The sequence below is a fragment of the Stegostoma tigrinum genome, chromosome 1, assembly GCF_030684315.1.
Source record: "Stegostoma tigrinum isolate sSteTig4 chromosome 1, sSteTig4.hap1, whole genome shotgun sequence".
NCBI lineage: Eukaryota > Metazoa > Chordata > Chondrichthyes > Orectolobiformes > Stegostomatidae > Stegostoma > Stegostoma tigrinum.
The window spans coordinates 115,187,786-115,210,430 of NC_081354.1; the positions used below are offsets into that span (position 1 = coordinate 115,187,786).

Genomic DNA, 22,645 nt, shown 5'->3' on the forward strand with positions numbered 1-22,645 from the left:
AGGAAAGCTGACCTTTTGGGCCTAGGCCCTTCAGAAAGGTTTCTGGAGGGGTGTTCTAGGCCCAGAACATCAGCCTTCCTGCTCCTCTGCTGCTTGGCCTGCTGTGTTCATCCAGCTCTACACCTTGTTATCTCATATTACAAGAGGGGTGCTGGATGTCTTACCCCACCCAGGACCTCATCAGGTATACCAAAGAACTCTGTTGGAAGCAAGGGGAAAGATTGCTGGGCCCCTTGCTGAGATATTTGTATCATCAATTGCCACAGGTGAGGGGCCGGAAGACTGGACGTTGGCTAACGTGGTGCCACTAAGAAAAGTAGTGAGGAAAAGCCAAGGAACCACAGACCAGTGAGCCTGACATCAGTGATGGGCAAGTTGTTGGAAAGGATTCTGAGGGACAGGATTTACACACATGTTTGTAAAGCAAGGACTGTTTAGGCATAGTCAACATGGCTGTGTGTGTGGCAAGTAGTGTCTGACTAACTCGGTTGAGTTTTTTGAAGAAATGAGAGATCATTAATGAGGGCAGAGTGGTGACATGATCTACATAGACTTCAGTAATGCATTTGACAAGGTTCTGCACAGTAGACTGGTTAGCAAGGTTAGATCACATGGAAACCAGGGAGAATTAGCCATTTGGATACAGAACTGGTTGGAAGGGAGAAGACAGAGGGTGGTGGTGGTGCTGGTGGAGGGTTGCTTTTTAGACTGGAGGCCTGTGGCCAGTGGGGTGCCATCAGGAGTGCTGGGTCCATTGCTTTTCATTAATTGTATAAGTAATTTGGATGTGAACATAGGAGGCATGGTTAGTAAATTTGCAGTGGACACTAGAATTGGAGATGTAGTGGACAGTGAAGAATGTTACCTCAGAGTACAACGGGGCATTAATCAGATGGGCTAATGGGCCAAGGAGTGGCAGATGGAGTTTAATTGAGATAAATGAGGTGCTGCACATTGGAAAGGCAAATCAGGGCAGGATGTATACTTATGGTAATGTCTCAGGGAGTCTTGGTAAATGAAGAGACCTTGGAGTGCAAGTTTATAGTTCCTTGAAAAGTGGAGTCACAAGTTGTCAGCATAGCAAAGGCAGCATTTGGTATCCTTGCCTTTATTGGTCACTACATTGGGTATGGGAGTTGGCAGGTCATGTTGCAGCTGTACAGGACATTCCCTAGGCCACTTTTGGAATACTGTGCGCTGTTCTGGTCTCTCTGCTGTTGGAAGGAAGTTGTGAAATCTGAAAGAGTCCAGAAAGTTTTACATGGATGTGGCCAGCGTTTGAGCTATAGGGAGAGGCTGAATTGACTGTGGCTGTTTTTCCTCAAGCATCAAAGACTGAAACGACCTTAAGAGGTTCATAAAAATCATGAAGGGCATGGAGTAAATTGACAAGGACTTTTCCCTTGTCTTTCCTCCTCCAAAACTAGAGCACATAGGATTAAGGTGGAGGGGAAAAGATTTAAAAGGGACCTAAGGGACAATGTTTTCATGAAGATTATAGTATGTGTATGGAATGAGCTGCCAGAGGAAGTGGGAGAGGCTAGTACAACATTTAAAAGGCATCTGGAGGAGTACACAAATAAGAAGGGTTTAAGAGGGATATGGGCCAAATGCTAGCGAATGAACTAGATTAATGGAAGATACCCAGTCGGCATAGACGAGTTGGACTGAAGAGTCTGTTTCCATGCTGTACATCTGACTACATGCAGGTTAGGTGGGCTAGCCACAGTTAAGTGCAAGGTTGTGGGAATAGGGTGGGTGTGGGATGGTACAGTGGGTCAGTGTAGACTTAATGGGCTGAATGGCCTGTTTCCACACCATGGGAATGCTATGATTGTGTGTGCACGACAATAAACATGGTCAGGTATAATAGGGATTGCATAACACCAACATTGCAAAATTATGAAAAAAATTAGGTTCCAAGTTTTTAAAAGTAGAACTTAGGGAATCCATCTTAGTGATTGTAAAGCTTTATTAACCAAAACAAAACTTAGATGACCACCTTCACTCTTCACTACTGGGGCATCAAAGATTACAAAGCAGTTTTGATCAGTTGGCTGAATGGGCAGATGAGTGCTAGATGGAGTTTAATTCTGATAAATTGAGGTATTGCATTTTGATCAAAAAACAAACAACACCAACCAAGAGCAGAACTTGTACAATTAATTGTAGGGCCTTTGATAGTGTTGTCGGAGCCCTAGGGATTCAGATTTTAATTCTTTGAAGTTTGTCATAGGTGGATAGGGCTTACCTTCATTACTCAGATCCTTAAAATATAGGAATTGGGATGTTATTGTTGAGGTTGGACAGGATATTGGTGAGGCCTCTTCAGGACTACTGGGTACAATTCTGGTCACCCTACTATAGGGAGGTGATTACTAAATGGGAGAGGATTCAGAAGAGATTCACCAGGAATGGAGGGTTTGAGTTATAAAAATAGGCTAGGACTTTTTTAAAAAAACTAGGAGTGTAGGAAGTTGAACCTTAGTACAAACTTAAGAGGTTTATAAAACTAGGGTCTAGACAAAGTGAATAGCAAGGAGAGTTCAAAACTGGGGGGTATTTTAAGGTGAGAGAAGAAAGTTCCTTTTTAAAAAAAAAGGACAGGAGTAGCAACTTCTTTAAAAAGTGTGGATGAACTGCCAGAGGTGGTGTTGGGTACAGTTACCACTACAAGTGTTAAAACATTTGGACAAGTACATGAGCAGGAAAAGCAGAAAAGTGATGGGGGGCCAAATGTAGGCAAGTCAGGCTTGTTTAGTCTGGGAACACGGTTAGTGTGGGTGAGTTGGATCAAAGAGCCTGTTTCTGTGCTGTGATTCTGAATGTAAAGCCTCCAAAATCTGCTCTTAAGGTGATGTTAATGTTTGCCCAATTAATCTACCTATCACTTGGAGTATATTTGATCTAGTAAAATCAGTAACTAAGTTGTTATTGCAGTGTGATGTCACACTTAGAATATTAACTTCAAGTCAAAGTTTGCATAGCCTGGGCAAATGCTTACCTGTTGGGCGTAGGCAAATGCAGTCTTTGCTATCAATGCTCAAGTTCCCTGCATACAAAGTTCAAAATTCTCCAGGAGTTGTTCATTGGTAGTGTGCCATTTTTATCTGAAAGAACTATAAAAAGTAAAATATGGTGTGATTAAGAAAAACCTATTTCACCTGCCCTTAATTTCCAAAGAGGAATGAAACAATTGTATATTGCAGACCATCAGGTCAAGCATCGTGCATGGGACAACAACTTAGAATGAGACACAAAGAAAAAAAAAATCAAGAGGGGGCCAAAATAAAAACCATAAGCTCCTGAAACAGACTTTATAATACATATTCTATATACAATGGAGTATCTGGAACTAAATTAATTGGAGAAATTTAAGTGCTCTTGCCAAGCACTCCACCTTAGCATCAAAGAGCTGAACTGCTTGAATCTCAGATTTCCTTCCCCTCCCATTTTCAAACTTCAAAAATGAATCTCAAGGTGCAAGTAATGCATATTCTAAAAAGCAGAAGTTGGAGTATTGTGAAGTCACATTCTTATTTTCCAATTTTATGCCTAAATGACCATAAATATTATGGTAGTATAAGCTCCATTTTCATACTACAAAAAGGAGTTAAGATGTGTTAACGGGGTCCCATACGTCAGTAAGAATATATCAAGTCTCATGTTTCTTTACAAAAGTAACATCTTGTATCGTTTAGCAGGTTGGTCACAAACAACAATCTATTACTAAGCTTCATTAAAGAGGAATCAAATCTAAGGCAAGAACAATAGTCTAGCATTGTCTCATAAATCAAGTAGAAGTCAAATGCCAAGAAAAATCCTAAACAATTTGTACAACACAGAAAGCCAAAAGAGCTACAAACTAAGATAAATTATTTCCAACTACAATCTGAGATAAAAGAACTAGACAAGAAGGAAAATTCACAAGCAACATAAGTTGTAAAACTCCAACCCACCAGCAATCTCTTAACACAATCATTACCTGCTGCATCAGTAGTTTAATGGAAACAGCTGATTAAGGGAGGAGCAAGTAGATAATTGAATCACAAGTGACACAAATCAAGCAAATGAAATCACAACTAAATTGTGCAATTACATGCAAAAGCAGCCTCTCCTAAATGAATTACTGAAATATTACTGCAATCCCTGGGGCTGCTAATTTGTAGTTGAGGAAGGGTATGCCAACCAAAGCAAAGTTGGGTGTGAATGATGATAGCTGAACTTCTCAGCAAAAGCCTAGATCCAATTAAACTCTACAAAAAGCCTACCAGAAACTATTAAAACTGACAAGTGATAGTAACACAAAGCAGAGAACTGTTTCGCAGGTAGTGAGTAAGTTGTTTTTCATCCCACATTAAAGCTATGTTGAGGAAAGATAAAATGTTCTTGATTTCCTTTTAAAAGAAAAAACATTTAGTTTTCTTCTTGAGTTTAGAGAGAATAGTTTGCTGAAAGATGTGGTAGGGGAGCTCACCCAAATATTGCATAGCATGCAGAAGGTGGGAAATCTTAGATTCAGTCTTAAAATTGACACAAATTAGAAATAAAATTAAGTTGTAATTTCTATCTTGCATGGAAGTTAAGAAAACTGACAAAAGACATCAGGAGGTAGAACACTTTTTACAAAATGATATAACTTTAATGGAAAGAGGACGGTAAGAAAGTGGAATTTCACATAATAAAATCTTTGAAGGTACCAGGAGGTGTTGATTTAAGGCTCTTTTTGAACAGCACAGCTGATCTTTGAGTTTGGCCTTCATAAGCAGGGGTATGGAGTTCAAAAGCAAAGAAGTCCTGCTAAACATTATGTCAATATTTTTACCTGGATATTGTGCCCAATTCTGAGAACAGCACTTTAGAAATGATGTCAAAACCTTTTCATTGGCTGTGTGAATGATGAATTTCAGTGGGAAGGGGAAACTGTAAGAAAAACAAGTAGAATTAGGCTATTTGGCCAATTTGATCATGTCTGTTATGTTTCTCAACCCCCATTCTCCTACCTCTACCCATAACCCTTTATCTTCTTACTAATTTAAAAAAAAATCCATATCTGTCTTACATACCACATGACACCAATTTATAGTCCACCAGGTTAATTTGAAAGCTTGTGTTTTCAAATGAACTTGTTGGGTGATAACCTGGTGTCGTGTGGTTTTTAACCTTGTCCATCCCAGACCAACTCTGGCACCTCTGCACCATGTCTTAAATATACTCAATGACTTAACCTCCACAGCCTTCTGCAGCAATGAGAATAACCACCCTCCTCATCTCAGTTGTAAGGGGTCATCTGTTTACTCTGAGGCTGGTACTAGTCGCTCCTACTCGTGGAAACATTTCCCCATGTCTACTCTATCCAGGCCCTACAGTATTCTGTAAGATTCAGTGATGTCCCCCTTCACCCTTCTAAATGCCACAAAGTAGAGTCAGAGTCCTCAACTGCTTCACATGTGACAGGCCCTTTGTCGCCGGTATCATTTTCGTAAAGCTCCTCTGGATCCCTTCCAACACCATGTATCCTTCCTCAGATAAGGTGCCCAAATCTGCTCATAATGTTCCAATCATGATCTATTCAGAGCCTTAATAAACTTCTCTGCTCTTGTATTCTAGACCTCTTTAAAATGAATGCTATCATTGCATTTTCTTTCCTAACTGCCAACTGAACATGCATGTTAACCTTAAGAGAATCCTGAAGAAGACACCCCCCAAATCCATTTGTGCTTCAGATTTCCAAAGCCTTTCCCTGTTTAAGAAATAGTTTACACCTCTATTTTTCCTACCAAGGTGCATAACGTCATACATTCCCACATTGTATCCTGCTATTTATTTTCCCACTCTCTTAGCCTGTCGATGTCCTTCTGTAGCCCCCTTTGCACACCCCTCCACTTCCTTAACACTAAGTGTTCCTCCACCTATTTTTGTGTTGTCTGTAAACTTAGCAAAATGGCCTTTTGTTTTTGTCCATTGATCGTTGATGTATTACATGAATAGTGTGGTTCCAACACTGACCTGTACAGAACTCCTCCAGTCACTGGCTGTCATTCTGAAAAAGACTCCTTTATCCCTACTCTTTGCCTCCTGACAGTCAGCCAATGCCCTATCCATGCCAGTACCTTGCCCTGACACCATGTGCTGTTATCTTATTTAGCAGCCTCCTGTGCAGCACCTTGTCAAAGGTCTCCTGGAAGTGTAAATAGATGACATCCACTGATTGTCCTTTTGTCTAACTTACTCAGAGAATTACTAAATGATTTATCAGGCATTACCTCCCCTTGATGAAGCCATACTGACTGAGTACTGCTTTACGTGCACTTCCAAGTTCTCCGCAATCTCACTCTTAATAATGGTCTCTAAAATCTTACCAACAACTGAGGTCATGCTAATCAGCTTAATGTTTTCCTGTCGTCTTCCTCCCTTTTCAAACAGAGATGTTACATTAGACAATGAGAGATTAGATAATCTTTGAGGAGATGATAAGACTATAATATATGGGAGAAGAAGTAGAGCATTCAGGTCAGTGGATCTACCCTGCTATTCAATGAGATTGTGGGCGATCTAATAATCTGTCCACTCAGCTGCACTTTCCTCTTTTCCTCTTAACCCTTCATTCCTTCACAAATTAAAAATCTGTTTATCTCAGCATTCAATACACTTAATGACTCAACGTTCACAGCCCTCTGTGGTAAAGAACTCCAGAGATTTACTCCTTTCTGAGAAAATATTACTCCTCATCAGTGTCCTAAATGGGCAACTCCTTACGCTGAGATTATGCTTCTGCTATTAGTTGATCCCAGAAGGGGAGAAAACCTCTCCATGTCAATCCTGTCAAGCCCCCTGAGAATCTTGTAAAACAATAAAGTCTCTGTCATTCTTCTGAACTCCAAAGAGTACAAGACTAACCTGGAGGTTGGAGGGTAGCACTCTGAATGAGAAAGCCCTTCTTGTCTTGTTTCCTTCTGGCCGGTTTGCTGGCTCCAATACTTGGAGCAAGAGAGTCTATTTACCTGTGACAAGGGGGCAGCCAGTGGGAAGTTATTCGATTATTTCCATTATCTGACCAACACCCAGAGGTGGGAATTTGATGGCAGGAGGCTGTAATTGCAGCCCTTTATAAATGGTTGTTGCAATCGTAAAACTTCATCATGTTTCTACATTTTAACACACAAAAGAGTATTTTCTATTATACTCCAGCTCTTGGTTGTGCTGGCCTATGTAAGATATTACATTCAGATTGGGACATCATAGCTATTACAGAAACTTGACTGGAAGATGGACAAGACTGGCAGCTCAATGATCCAAGTTTTAGATGCAATAGGAAGGATAGAAGAAGAGGCAAGAAAGGAGTTGCGGGTGGTCGGGGCGGGGGGTGGTTGTGGACGGGAACACGACGGCATTTTTGATTAAATAATACATTACTGCTATAACTAGGGAAGATATTTCTGAAAAATCATCCAGTGAAAATATATGGTAGAAATTACAAATAAGAAAGGAAAGATCACTTTGATGGAATTCTAGTATATGCCCTGCAATGGTAAGAGGGGAATTGAGAAACCAATATGTAGGGAGATCTCAGATATATGTAAGCACAATAAGGCTTTAATAATGGGGGATTTTAATTTACCAGGCATTGACTGGGGCTACCATAGTGTTAAAGGTTTGGATGCTGAATAATCTGTCAAATTTGTCAAGAACATTTTCCTTGTCAATATGTGGATACTCCCACTAGAAAAGGAACAAAATTAGACCTTCTTTACGGCAATAAGGCAGGGCAGGTTTCTGAAGCAAAAGAGTGGGAACACTTGGGTCTAGCGATCATAGTTCTATTAATTTCAAAATGGTATGAAAAAGGATAAGCCTTCCATAAAAGTTAAAGCTTTTAATTGGAGTAAGGCAAATCTTAATGGTATGAGACAAGAATTTTTGAAAGTTGACTGGAGTAGATTGTCCACAGGTAAAAGGACGTCTGACAAGTTGGAGGTGTTCAAGCGTGTGATGACACGTTTGGAGGCATTTTGTTCCTGTGAGAGTGAGGGGTAAGGCTGGTAAGATTAAGGCACAATGGGTAAATAAAGATATTGAGATTCCACTCAATAGTAAAAGAGGATCTTATTTCAGATATAGACAATTTAGTTCAATTAAATCTCTTAATCAATATAAAGAGTGCAGGGGCATTCTTGAGAAAAATTGGGAAAGCAGAGAGGAGTCAGCATTGGCAGATAAGGCTAAGGATTATCTGTAGAGATCCTACAAATACTTTAAGAGCAAGAAGGTAACTAGAGAGAGGGTAGGGCCTCTTAAAGATCAAGGAGGTCATCTTTGTGTTGAACCCCAGGAGATGGAAGTGATACTAAATGAATATTTTGCTCAGGTTTCACTGTGGAGAAAGAAGTGGAGCCTGGAGAATACAGAAAAATGAACTTTGAAGTTTTAAAAATTGTTCATATTACAGAACAGGCCGTTTGGGAGATCTTAGGGAATATAAAGGTGGATAAATCTCCCAAACCTGATCTAGTGTATCCCAGAATGTTGTGGGAAGTAAGGGAGGAAATTATGAGACCTCTTGCAGAAATATTTGCATCATCTGTAACTATGGGTGATGTGCCTGATGACTGGAGGGTGCCCAATGTACCTTCCTTTAAGAAAGGTAGAAAGAGAAACCAAGGAACTGTAGACCTGTGAGTCTGACTTTGGTTGTGGGTAAATTGTTGGAGGTGATTGTAAAAGATAGGATTTCTGGGCATTTAGAGAGGGAAAAATTGATTTGGGATAGTCAACTTTGTTTTGAGCAAGAAAAGAGTGTCTCACAAACTTGATTATGCTTTTTGAGCAAGTTACCAAACAGATGGGTGATAGTAGAGCAGTAGATGCTGTTTATTTGGATTTTAGTAAAGCCTTTGACAAGGTTCCACATGGTAGACTAATTAGTAAAATGAGGTCTCATAGGATTCAGGGTGAGGTCACCAATTGGATATTGCAGGAAACAGAGAGTAATGGTGAAGGGTTGCTTTTTGGACTGGATGCTTGTGACCAGCGGCGTTCCACAGGAATTAGTTCTGGGTCTTCTTCTGTTTTTCGTTTTATATAAATAATTTGGATGAGAATATAGAAGGCTTGGTTAGTAAGTTCGTGGACGACACCAAAATTGGTGGCACAGTAGACAGTGAAGAAGAGATAACAAGGTGTAGACCTGGATGGACACAGCAGGCCAAGCAGCATCAGAGGAGCAGGAAGGCTGATGTTTCGGGACTAGACCCTTCTCCAGAAATGGGGGAGGGGAAGGGGATTCTGAAATAAATAGGGAGAGAGGGGGAGGTGGATCAAAGATGGATAGAGGAGAAGCTAGGTGGAGAGGAGACAGACAGGTCAAAGAGGCTGGGACGGAGCCAGTAAAGGTGAGTGTAGGTGGGGAGGGAGGAAGGAGATAGATCAGTCCAGGGACGACAGACAGGTCAAGGGGCGGGATAGGTTAGTAGGTAGGAGATGGGGTTGGAGCTTGAGGTGGGAGGAGGGGATAGGTGGGAGGAAGGACAGGTCAGGGAGGCAGGGACAAAGCTGAGAGATAATGGGAACTGCAGATGCTGGAGCATCCTAGATAACAAAGTGTGGAGCTGGATGAATACAGGAGCACAAAAGCTGACATTTTGGGCCTAGACCCAAAGTTGGGCTGGTTTTGGGATGCAGTGGGGGGAGGGGAGATCTTAAAGCATGCGAAGTCCACATTGATACTATTGGGTTGCAGGGTTCCCAAGCGGAATATGAGCTGCGGTTCCTGCACCTTGTTGTGGCATTGCAGGAGGCCCAAGATGGATGACCCATCTGAGGAATGGGACAGTGAGTTAAAATGGTTCATGACTGGGAGGCACAGTTGTTTAGTGCGAACCAAGCATAGGTGTTCTGCAAAGCAGTCCACAAGCCTCCGGATGGCTCCCCCGATGGAGAGGAGGCCACAACGGGAATAGCGGATACAGTAACTCCCTCATCCTCACGTACCACTCCACCAACCTCCGGATCCAATGTACCATCCTCTGACACTTCCACCATCTGCAATCCGACCCCACCATCAAAGACATTTTTCCCTCCCCACCTTTACCTACTTTCCAGAGGGACCACTCTCTCCGGGACTCCCTTGTCTGCTCCACTCTCCCCTCCAGCCTCACCACACCTGTCACTTTTACCAGCAACCGCAGGAAGTGCTACACCTGCCCCCACACCTCCCCACTCACCCCCATCCCAGGCCCCAAGAAGACTTTCCACATCAAGCAGAGGTTCACCTGCACATCCGCCAATGTGGTATACTGCATCCGCTGTACCCGTTGTGGCCTCCTCTGCATCGGGGAGACCAAGCGGGGACCGCTTTGCAGAACACCTCCGCTTGGTTTGCACTAAACAACTGCACCACCCAGTCGTAATTCATTTCAACTCCCCCTCCCATTCCTTAGATGGGATGAGAGGTATAGATGGAGTTAATGGCAGTTGTGTTTTCCCTAGGATGGGGCATTTCAAGACTAGAGGATGCATTTTTCAGGTGAAAGGAGAGAGATTTAAAAAAAAAGCATGGGGTAAATTTTTTTACACAGAAGGTGGTTCGCCTGTGGAATGAACTTCTGAGAAATTGATGGATGCAGAAACAATGACAGCATGTAAAAGATGTACGGATAGATACAAGATTAGAAAATATTTGGAGGAATGTGGGCCAGGAAGCATCAGGTGGGACTAGTTTAGTTTGGGATTATGTTTGGCATGAACTGGTTGGACCGAAAACCTGTTTCTGTGCTGTGTAACTTTATGACGATGACTCTAAATGATTTTTGGTTAAAATGTGAATTATAATGTAATAAGTGTAATTTCAGGAGGAGTTTAGGTGAAATTTCCCATTTGTTCCCAACGCAGGAATATTTTTCAAAATATTTTTGTTGCCTCCCAAGAAAGAGTAGGTGCCGCTCATTTCTCAACTTCGCAGCTGACAGCCCATCATTTATTGAGAAGGTGAGATAAATGGTGAACTCTCAGGGTCAATTGATCCAAAGAAAAAGAAGTGCAACAATGAAAACAAATATTTTCCCCCTCACATGCAGCAATACATTTTTTCCTTCGTGTCTCCCGGTGACAGCATTCTTGAGGTAGGGAACTTGGCAGATTATGGAATCACACATTGGTGCTTAAAATCATGCTGTGCTAGTTTGTCACCCAGATTTTTAGACATTTCCAGACTGCATGGTCACACTTCTTTCAGGAGGGGGCACTATATTCCTTCTCATGTAGAAATTTCTATGTATAAATCAGTGCATAACTGCCATTCAGCACAAGCAACTGGGTTGTCAGTTACAATATTTAAATGTATCCATAATTATATCCTAATCCCTTGTCTCTTTCTGTAAACTGAAAAAAAAAAGACTATTCCCAGTCTTATTAGCAGGGAAAATGATTAAACGTGAGAAAAAATTTACTGAACAAAACAAAGTGAACAAATGTGCTTATGTTCAGAAAAATATCTCCTCTGTGAGCCTCCAACTATTTTCTTATTAGGCGCATAGCCTGGGCACTAATTAGCAATCAGTGTACTGAAAGAACGCAGCATGGAACTGCATGTGTACACAGCTACTCAGTTTGAAAGCCTGATCCCTGGACATTTTGTGTTCCTTATTGTTAGAAATAATATTGTCAGAAAGGTGGATGTAGCTTAATTTGACAGGAGGGAGCCCAGCGGAGCAGTGTCATCTGGCGGGTTTAGTGTTTGATATCATTAGTCAATTAACCGCCGTCACATCAGTTCATTTAAAAATGCCATCCTCTAAAGGCATCTCAAAAATTTAACATGTGCCACCCAGGCTAATCTGTAACAGCTCCATACACCTGCCTAGATTTCATAAACCTTGATATCTTTGCTGAGCAAAAACATATTGGTCTCTGATTTGAAATTTTCACACAACCTATACTCCACAATATTTCGGGGAAAGCAGCATCTCAGGAGCACAAAAGCTGACGTTTCGGGCCTAGACCCTTCATCAGAGAGGGGGCTGGGGTGAGGGTTCTGGAATAAATAGAGGGAGAGGGGGAGGCAGACCGAAGATGGAGAGAAAAGAAGATAGGTGGTGAGGAGAGTATAGGTGAGGAGGTAGGGAGGGGATAGGTCAGTCCAGGGAAGACGGACAGGTCAAGGAGGTGGGATGAGGTTAGTAGGTAGGAGATGGAGGTGCGGCTTGGGGTGGGAGGAAGGGATGGGTGAGAGGAAGAACAGGTTAGGGAGGCAGAGACAGGTTGGACTGGTTTTGGGATGCAGTGGGGGGAGGGGACGAACTGGGCTGGTTTAGGGATGCAGTGGGAGAAGGGGAGATTTTGACGCTGGTGAAGTCCACATTGATACCATTGGGCTGCAGGGTTCCCAAGCGGAATATGAGTTGCTGTTCCTGCAACCTAGTCAACCAACTCCAGCTCCTTAAAAACCGCGTTAGGGAACTGGAGCTGGAACTGGATGAACTTCGGATCATTTGGGAGGCAGAGGGGGTTATTGAGAGGAGTTACAGGGAGGTGGTCACTCCTCAGGTACAAGAAAAAGGCAGATGGGTTACGGTCAGGGGACGGAAAGGGAACCGGCAGGCAGTGCAGGGATCCCCTGTGGCCATTCCCCTCAACAATATGTATACCATTTTGGATACTGTTGGGGGGGGTGACTTACCAGGGGAAGCAGTGGGGCACAGGTCTCTGGCACAGACTCTGTCCCTGCTGCTCAGAAGGGAAGGGGGAAGAGGAGCAGAGCAAGAGTCATTGGGGACTCCATAGTTAGGGGGACAAATAGGAGGTTCTGTGGGGACAAGAGAGACTCACGGTTGGTGTGTTGCCTCGCAGGTACCAGGGTGCGTGATGTCTCTGATTGTGTTTTTGGGATCCCTAAGGGGGAGGGGGAGCAGCGCCAAGTCGTGGTCTACATTGGCAACAACGACATAGGTAGGAAGAGAGATGGGGATTTAAGGCAGAAAATCAGGGAGCTAGGATGGAAGCTGAGAGCTAGGACGAACAGAGTTGTTGTCTCTGGTTTGTTGCCCGTGCCACGTGCTAGTGAGGCGAGGAATAGGGAGAGAGAGGAGTTGAACACGTGGCTACAGGGATGGTGCAGGAGGGAGGGTTTTGGATTCTTGGATAATTGGGGCTCTTTCTGGGGTAGGTGGGACCTCTACAAGCAAGATGGTCTTCACCTGAACCAGAGGGGTACCGATATTCTGGGGGGGAAATTCGCTAAGGCTACTCAGGTGGGTTTAAACTAATTCAGCAGGGGGATGGGCACCAAAATTGTAGTTCGACATAGAAAAGGTTGAGAGTAGGGTGGTCCGAAATAAAGTTTCAGCGACGCAAGATGGCACCGGCAAGCAAGAAGTTGGATTGAAGTGTGTCTACTTCAATGCCAGGAGCGTCCGGAATAAGGTGGGTGAACTTGCAGCATGGGTTAGTACCTGGGACTTCGATGTTGTGGCCATTTCGGAGACATGGATAGAGCAGGGACAGGATTGGTTGTTGCAGGTTCTGGGATTTAGATGTTTCAGTAAGAACAGAGAAGATGGTAAAAGGGGCGGAGGTGTGGCATTGTTGGTCAAGGACAGTATTACAGTTGCAGAAAGGATGTTTGGGGACTCGTCAACTGAGGTAGTATGGGCTGAGGTTAGAAACAGGGAAGGAGAGGTCACCCTGTTGGGAGTTTTCTACAGGCCTCCGAATAGTTCCAGAGATGTAGAGGAAAGGATAGCAAAGATGATTCTCGATAGGAGTGAGAGAGACAGGGTAGTTGTCATGGGGGACTTCAACTTTCCAAATATTGCCTAGCCTTTGGCATTGATCTTTAACTCGTCATTGTCTACAGGAATAGTGCCAGATGACTGGAGGATAGCAAATGTGGTTCCCCTGTTCAAGAAGGGGAGTAGAGACAACCCTGGTAATTATAGACCAGCGAGCCTTACCTCAGTTGTTGGTAAAGTGTTGGAAAAGGTTATGAGGGATAGGATTTATAATCATCTAGAAAAGAATAAATTGATTAGGGATAGTCAGCACGGTTTTGTGAAGGGAAGGTCGTGCCTCACAAACCTTATTGAGTTCTTTGAGAAGGTGACCAAACAGGTAGATGAGAGTAAACCAGTTGATGTGGTGTATATGGATTTCAGCAAGGCGTTCGATAAGGTTCCCCACAATAGGCTATTGTACAAAATGCAGAGGAATGGAATTGTGGGAGATATAGCAGTTTGGATCAGAAATTGGCTTGCTGAAAGAAGACAGAGGGTGGTATTTGATGGGAAATGTTCATCCTGGAGACCAGTTACTAGTGGTGTACCGCAAGGGTCGGTGTTGGGTCCACTGTTGTTTGTCATTTTCATAAATAACCTGGATGAGGGCATAGAAGGATGGGTTAGTAAATTTGCAGACGATACTAAGGTCGGTGGAGTTGTGAATTGTGACGAAGGATGCTGTAGGTTGCAGAGAGACATAGATAAGCTGCAGAGCTGGGCTGAGAGGTAGCAAATGGAGTTCAATGCAGACAAGTGTGAGGTGATGCACTTTGGTAGGAGTAACCGGAAGGCAAAGTACAGGCCTAATGGTAAGATTCTTATTAGTGTAGATGAGCAGAGAGATCTCAGTGTCCATGTACACAGATCCTTGAAAGTCGCCACCCAGGTTGACAGGGCTGTTGAGAAGGCATACAGTGTTTTAGCTTTTATTAATAGAGGGATCGAGTTCCGGAACCAAGAGGTTATGGTGAAGCTGTACAAAACTCTGGTGCGGCTGCACTTGGAGTATTGTGTACAGTATTGGTCACCGCATTATAAGAAGGATGTGGAAGCTTTGGAAAGGGTGCAGAGGAGATTTACTAGGATGTTGCCTGGTATGGAGGGAAGGTAGGTCTTATGAGGAAAGGCTGAGGGACTTGAGGCTGTTTTCATTAGAGAGAAGAAGGTTGAGAGGTGACTTAATTGAACATATAAAGTAATCAGAGGGTTAGATAGGGTGGATAGGGAGAACCTTTTTCCTAGGATGGTGACGGCGAGCGCGAGGGGGTATAGCTTTAAATTGAGGGGTGAAAGATATAGGACAGATGTCAGAGGTAGTTTCTTTAGTCAGAGAGTAGTAAGGGAATGGAATGCTTTGTCTGCAACGGTTGTAGATTCGCCAACTTTATGTACATTTCAGTCATCATTGGACAAGCATATGGACGTACATGGAATAGTGTAGGTTAGATGGGCTTGAGATCGGTATGACAGGTTGGCACAACATCAAGTGCCGAAGGGCCTGTACTGTGCTGTAATGTTCTATGTTCAATGTTCTAACCTGACATGTCCATCATGGGCCTCCTGCAGTGCCACAATGATGCCACCCGAAGGTTGCAGGAATAGCAACTCATATTCCGCTTGGGAACCCTGCAGTCCAATGGTATCAATGTGGACTTCACCAGCGTCAAAATCTCCCCTTCCCCCACCGCATCCCAAAACCAGCCCAGTTCGTCCCCTCCCCCCACTGCATCATACAACCAGCCCAGCTCTTCCCCTCCCCCCACTGCATCCCAAAACAAGCCCAGCCTGTCTCCGCTTCCCTAACCTGTTCTTCCTCTCACCCATCCCTTCCTCCCACCCCAAGCCACACCTCCATTTCCTACCTACTAACCTCATCCCACCTCCTTGACCTGTCCGTCTTCCCTGGACTGACCTATCCCCTCCCTACCTCCCCACCTATACTCTCCTCTCCACCTATCTTCTTTTCTCTCCATCTTCGGTCCGCCTCCTCCTCTCTCCCTATTTATTCCAGTTCCCTCTCCCCATCCCCCTCTCTGATGAAGGGTCTAGGCCCGAAACGTCAGCTTTTGTGCTCCTGAGATGCTGCTTGGCCTGCTGTGTTTATCCAGCTTCACACTTTGTTATCTTGGATTCTCCAGCATCTGCAGTTCCCATTATCTCTGATACAATATTTCAGGGAAGAAGGCTTCAGAGCTCCAGAGGAATGTATTTATAAAATATCACTGCCGGCTGCCTTAGAACAGAATTCTGCACATCATTTGGGCCACAGCATACAACGTGTGTAGCCTAAACAGGTATGAGCATCAATGCCTTCAGCTGCCAAGCCTTCAAGCTTTTGTATTTCCTACCCAAACCTCGTTGTCTTTCTGCATCGTGATTTTCTCCTTTAAGTAGTTTCTTAAGACTTACCTCTTGACTAGCCTATTGATCACCTACCCTAATATGATAGGGTTCATTGTCAAATTTGTCTGCTAATGCTCCTGAGGAGCACCTTCGGACATTTTTGACTCTCAAGGCACTAAAATATAAATTATCCTTATTGAAGAAACTCTATCTTCAAGTTGGTTGGGAGATCTTATTTATGTTGTTATGCTCTCAGCTGCTGGTTATACTGTTTCCAATTTATTTTCTAACAGAAGAACATAAGTTAATCCAATACAAGGAGGAGAAAAAACTGTGCGTACTTACAATTTGGAAAGGCCTTTTCATAAAGGTCTTATCATAAGCCACAAAAAGAAAGATTCAATTATTTTTTGCAGTAGCATTTTTGAGCCCCAACCCCGAACTGAATGATCATTCCGATCTTCACTCTAATTTTTTTACTCAAATGACCAATAAGATAAACTGCGAGTGGTGTCCTTTTGTCAAATTGTTGCACTTCCACTAGGTATGACACTAACCGATACTCTCTGTCTCTGAAATACACAGGCACACTGCTTGACCTTTCCTCATTGACGTCTATGAAAATTTCAGAGCTTTTCCCAGCCCTGACTACTTGGACTGCTAAGCAGCTTAAGAATTTTTTCCAGCTCTGGTAATCTGGAGACTCTCAAAACTAAACCGCCTTTCTGTTGGTGACAAGCTTTTCCTCTGTACTGATATTACTGTTTGGAGCATAGGAACAGGACTAGGCCATCCATCCCTCCAACCTGCTCTATTATTCAGTAAGATTATGGTTAATCTGTACCTTAACCCAATATTCTTGCCTTGGGTCTCTATCCCTTAATACTCTTGCTTAATAAAATGTTATCTATCTCAGATTTAAATTTAACAATTAAATGAGCATTGACCATTGTTTGAGGAAGAGCGTTATAAACGTCCTCTACTTTTTGCATGTAGAAGTGCAGTTTAAACAGAGTTTTCTATAACTGCAGCATAATGCCTGAATCCTTCTGCTCCAGCCCTTTAGATATGAAGGCCAACATTCCATTAGCCTTCTTAACTATTTTCTGCACCTGTTTGTGGCATTTTAAAGTGCTATGCATCTGAAACCCAAATCATTGGACATCTACTATTTAACTTTGTGCCATCTCAAAAATACCCCAATTTATCCAGTTTTGGTCCAAAATGGATAACCTCACACTTGCTTATTTTAAAATTCATCTGCCACAGCTTTGTCCATGCATCTAATCTATCAGTTTCCTATTGTAATCTTGGGTTGTTGTCGACATTGTCTACAAGGCTGCCTGATTTTGTGTCATCAGCCCAAACTTGAATATTTGATGTTTTATGCCATTATCCAGGTAATTAATGGACATTATGAATAATTGAGGTTGCAACACAGATCCCTGAGAGATACCACTAGTCATTTTGAGAACTTCCCATTATTCCAATCTCTGTTTCCTGCCACTCAACCAATTTCTTATCCATGTCAGTAATTTTTCATCAATTCCATGGGCTTCCACCTTAACTAACAGTTTCTTGGGCAAGACTTTATCAAAAGTCTTTGAAAGTCATTATAATCAATATCAGTTGACTTCCCTCTGTCCACCACCTTATTACCTCTTCGAGTTTTGTTAAGCATAACCTGTCATTCATGATCCATGCTACTCTCCCTGCTTAACTGAAAATTTTCAAGGTGATCAGTTGTCCAGTCCCTTGATTCTCGACTCCACCAATTTCCACACATTAGGCATTAGGCTAACTGGTCTATAATTCCCTGGATTTGCTCTGTTACCATTATTAAAGAGTCGCGTGACATGAGCAAATTTCCAATCCAGAGGTACAACTCCTGAACCCAGGAAACTCTGAAGGACTATGATTAGGGCATCAGTAATGTATTCTCCAACCTCCTTTAAGACCTATCAATGGAAACAATCAGCTCGTAGGGCTCAAGCTTTCTTCAATTTCGTTAATTTCCTCATTGTTGATGATTTAGTTTTACTTAGACTCTGTCCTCTGTTAATTTCTTTGGGACTTCTGGAAAGTTGTACTCCTTTTCTGGTGTGAGTGCTGAAGCAAAATAATCATTCAGCATGTCGGCCATTTCCTCCGGTCATTAGCAATATCCCCACTCTTAGTACTGTTGGTTCAGTAAAGGCTATTAACCAGCCACTTTTCCTTTATAACTATAAAATGTCTTCTTATTGTCTTTTATCTCCTTTGCAAGTTTCTTCTCATAATCCTTTTCAACCACTTTTATAAGCCATTTTGTGGCCCATTGTTCGTCTTTGTACTTGTCTCATTCTGTGAGATCTGCACTTTCTTTGTGCTTTATAAGCACTTTATTTTAATTCTCTGCTGCCCCTTACCTCCTCATATGTTCATGGCTATTTTTTCTTTGTGATGTGGAGCTTTTCATTCTCATCGATACAAACTGCTTCTGAATGGCATTAAATGTTTCTTTGAACACATTCCACTGTTCCTCAGCTGTTTTTATCAGAGCTTTCCAGTTTACTTTGGATATCTCATTAAATTCTGTCTTACTTAAATTTAAAATTCTAGTATCTGATCTTTGAGTTTCATAAAGTATTTGTAAGAGACAATCATGTTATGATCACCATTTGACAAATGCTCGCTAGGTCAGTAGATCATTGAATCAGGCTCATTGCTCTTTACCAGATCCAATATTGCTTATCACTTTGTCACATCCAAGACGTTTTATTCCAAATAATAACTTACAATTCATCACAATGTAATGATAAACTCTTTTCTGATTGTCATTTTTAAGATGAAATATATGAATGAAATAGACTCAGTACTGTACTGATTATGTTAGAAAGTTAAGCTAAGTTTGGGATTTTTAAAAGACTGCAATGCTTAGTATTATGTTTGTTTGTTCTTCACTGAACTTTGGATTAGGGATAATTAATAAACTTTCAAAATCTTTGACTCAGTATACTAAAGGTAAACCACCTGTGACATCCCAGCTTGCATCTTCCCTCACTCTTTCTGGCTTGCGTACTTGTGATGTTAGTAATGACATATTCACATATTGGGAGGACAAGCATCCAAGGTCGACTGGAGTCTGTAGGAATTAAAGATTAATCTTCTCAAAGCTGCTGCAAGCAGCCAAGGAGTACCACAATTATAACAACATAAAGGAAATGTGCTCAAAGAAAATGAGAAAGTACTTTATTAGCTTTAAAAGTAGCATAGTGGATTTGTAATACGTAATAATCAAAAAATGTAGTATACAGTGTATATTGAATTTTTGGCTCTGCGTCAGTGTTCATAGTTCATTATTAGTCTCTGTCTGTTACAATTCTTCCAACCCCAATTAGCATATCTTTCAGTTCCTTTCTCCTCGTTGCATTTAATCTAGATTCCTCTTAAATGCATGTAACATGTTGGCATTCATTGACATACTTGTAATTAAATCACCCAGTTTCTCCTGAATATTGGGGATGGAATGAAACTGTCAATTAATGGAGCAAACAGTGACAGGCCACGTGTCAAAGCCTCCAAAAATACATCAAATCAGAGATGGAAGTATTTTAATGTCAGGAAATTCAGTTTAAAAAACAGAACAGTCAGTAAGAAGGGAAACAAAAGGAGAGCTGACAGTATTGTCCTTAGCAGCAAAGCACCTGTGACCAGGTTTTGAACCAATAAGCCTTAACAATAGCCTGAGGCCATTCAGTTTGAGGTAAAGCCCTTCAGTGACTGGTGTATGAGAAAAGTGACTGTACTTGAAAAATGATGGTTGTATTTGTTAGAAGCCAATTGTTGCATCAGTCTAAGGGTAGAACAAACATTTTAATTCAAATATCTCTGTAGTTTCTTCTTTATTTATAAAAATGAGATTCTCAGTTGTGCCTGATCTAACCAGGCAAGATAGAGCAGTTTCTGTGAATCAAGTTAAGTTGATTTAAGCAAGACATTGTGAAGTCTAGAAACAGTAGTAGTGAAGACAATGTGAAAATTTCTCATACTTCAATACCCCAGGACTCCTTGCATGCAGCCAGCTCAAGCAGCATCTTTCTTCTATCTCTGAAATTGTATCACAAAAGAAATGCATCACAGAAGTTAAACTGTGCCAAGCAGAACTGAGTTTCCAATTTTAATCCCTAATTCCAATAGATTGTCATTCCTTAATTGGAAAGAGTCTGAGTTAACACTTGCAGAAAACTAGAAACATAGAAAATAGGGCCATTTGGCCCTTTAAGCCTGCACCATCATTTATTTCAACTATGGCTGATCATCCAACTCATTATCCAGTTCCTGCTTTCTCCCCATATCTTCTGATCTCTTTAGACCTAAGAAGTATATCTAACTCCTACTTTAAAACATTCAATGTTTTGGCCTCAAGCTCTTTCTGCGTCGGAGAATTTCACAGGCTCACCACACCCTGAGTCAAGAAACTTCTCCACATCTCAGTTTTATAATGGTGTACCCTGTTCTCTTACAAACGATGACCCCTGGCTCTGAGCTATGGGTGAAGGTCATATTGGTGTTCCTCTGTCTCTGTAACCAGAGCCATGTAGGGCTAAGACAAAGACTTACTGCCTTCAGCCTCAAGAGTTGCATTAAAAAATGTTACATCCTCTAATCATTGATAAAAACTATTGTAAACAATTCACAGTAATAGATCAAGTTATTTCCAGCAATGTTAAAGCAATTTGTGAGCCTTACTTCAGTTGTTGGTAAAGTGCTGGAAAAGGTTAGAAGAGATAGGATTTATAATCATCTAGAAAAGAATAATTTGATTAGGGATAGTCAGCACGGTTTTGTGAAGGGAAGGTCGTGCCTCACAAACCTTATTGAGTTCTTTGAGAAGGTGACCAAACAGGTAGATGAGAGTAAACTGGTTGATGTGGTGTATATGGATTTCAGCAAGGTGTTCGATAATGTTCCCCACAATAGGCTATTGTACAAAATGCGGAGGAATGGAATTGTGGGAGATATAGCAGTTTGGATCGGAAATTGGCTTGCTGAAAGAAGACAGAGAGTGGTAGTTGATGGGAAATGTTCATCCTGGAGTCTAGTTACTAGTGGTGTACCACAAGGGTCAGTGTTGGGTCTACTGCTGTTTGTCATTTTTATAAATGACCTGGATGAGGGCGTAGAAGGATGGGTTAGTAAATTTGCAGACGACACTAAGGTCGGTGGAGTTGTGGATAGTGACGAAGGGTGTTGTAGGTTACAGAGAGACATAGATAAGCTGCAGAGCTGGGCTGAGAGGTGGCAAATGGAGTTTATTACGGACAAGTGTGAGGTGATGCACTTTGGTAGGAGTAACCGGAAGGCAAAGCACTGGGCTAATGGTAAGATTTTTGGTAATGTAGATGAGCAGAGAGATCTCGGTGTCCATGCACACAGATGCTTGAAAGTTGCCACCCAGGTTGACAGGTCTATTAAAAAGGCATGCAGTGTTTTAGCTTTTATTAATAGAGGGATCGAGTTCAGGAACCAAGAGGTTATGTTGCAGCTGTACAAAACTCTGGTGCAGCCGTACTTGGAGTATTGTGTACAGTTCTGGTCACCGCATTATAAGAAGGATGTGGAAGCTTTGGAAAGGGTGCAGAGGAGATTTACTAGGATGTTGCCTGGTATGGAGGGAAGGTAGGTCTTATGAGAAAAGGCTGAGGGACTTGAGGCTGTTTTCATTAGAGAGAAGAAGGTTGAGAGGTGACTTAATTGAGACATATAAGGTAATCAGAAGGTTAGATAGGGTGGATAGGGAGAGCCTTTTTCCTAGGATGGTGGCGGTGAGCACGAGGGGGCATAGCTTTAAATTGAGGGGTGAAAGATATAGGACAGATGTCAGAGGTAGTTCCTTTACTCAGAGTAGTAAGGGTATGGAACGCTTTGCCTGCAACGGTAGTAGATTCGCCAACTTTATGTATATTTAAGTCGTCATTGGACAAGCATATGGACGTACATGGAATAGTGTAGGTTAGATGGGCTTGAGATTGGTATGACAGGTCGGCACAACATCGAGGGCCGAAGGGCCTGTACTGTGCTGTAATGTTCTATGTTCTGTGTTCTATGTTCAATTAGGAAAAATTGTTCCACAGAAATCATAAAAAAAATTATTAAAATCAGGTGCAATAAATATTGTTAATTCATTATATAATTTGCAAATTTTAAGTCCAATTCAGGGACATGATTGTTCTTAAGTAAACTTTAAATTGTTGAGTTGATGTCTTTCACTTATCATTTTAAAACTGTCCAATGAAAGCTCCCAGTATAATTAAATAAACTAAAAGTTGTTGTAGCCAATGTTTTTGACAATTTTTAAAGTCTGTTGTTCTGTCATGATCTTTTTCTTGCAGGCAACTACCTTCCTCTTCCCAGGTTGCCTTAACTATTAATTGTTTCACTAGTTGAGACTTAAACTATTTAAAAATATGGCTGAAGGTACCATCCTAAAATGTCAGTTCAAACCAACGTAAAATCTCAAAACTTAGAAGCATTACCAAAATTTTACA

At 41.9% G+C, this 22,645-nt stretch overlaps 1 protein-coding gene across 1 annotated transcript in view; it reads right to left on the reverse strand.

The window, feature by feature from the left end:
- Positions 1-4,006, reverse strand: part of LOC125452079 (general transcription factor IIE subunit 1-like) — a 42,387-nt gene extending 38,381 nt beyond the window's left edge. The window contains exons 1-2 of the mRNA XM_059653505.1: positions 3,986-4,006; positions 3,005-3,119 (exon numbers count right to left, since the gene is read on the reverse strand). The gene's annotated coding sequence lies outside the window, so the exon portion shown is untranslated. The remainder of the gene's footprint in view (positions 1-3,004; positions 3,120-3,985) is intronic.
- Between the last annotated feature and the right edge of the window lie 18,639 nt (positions 4,007-22,645).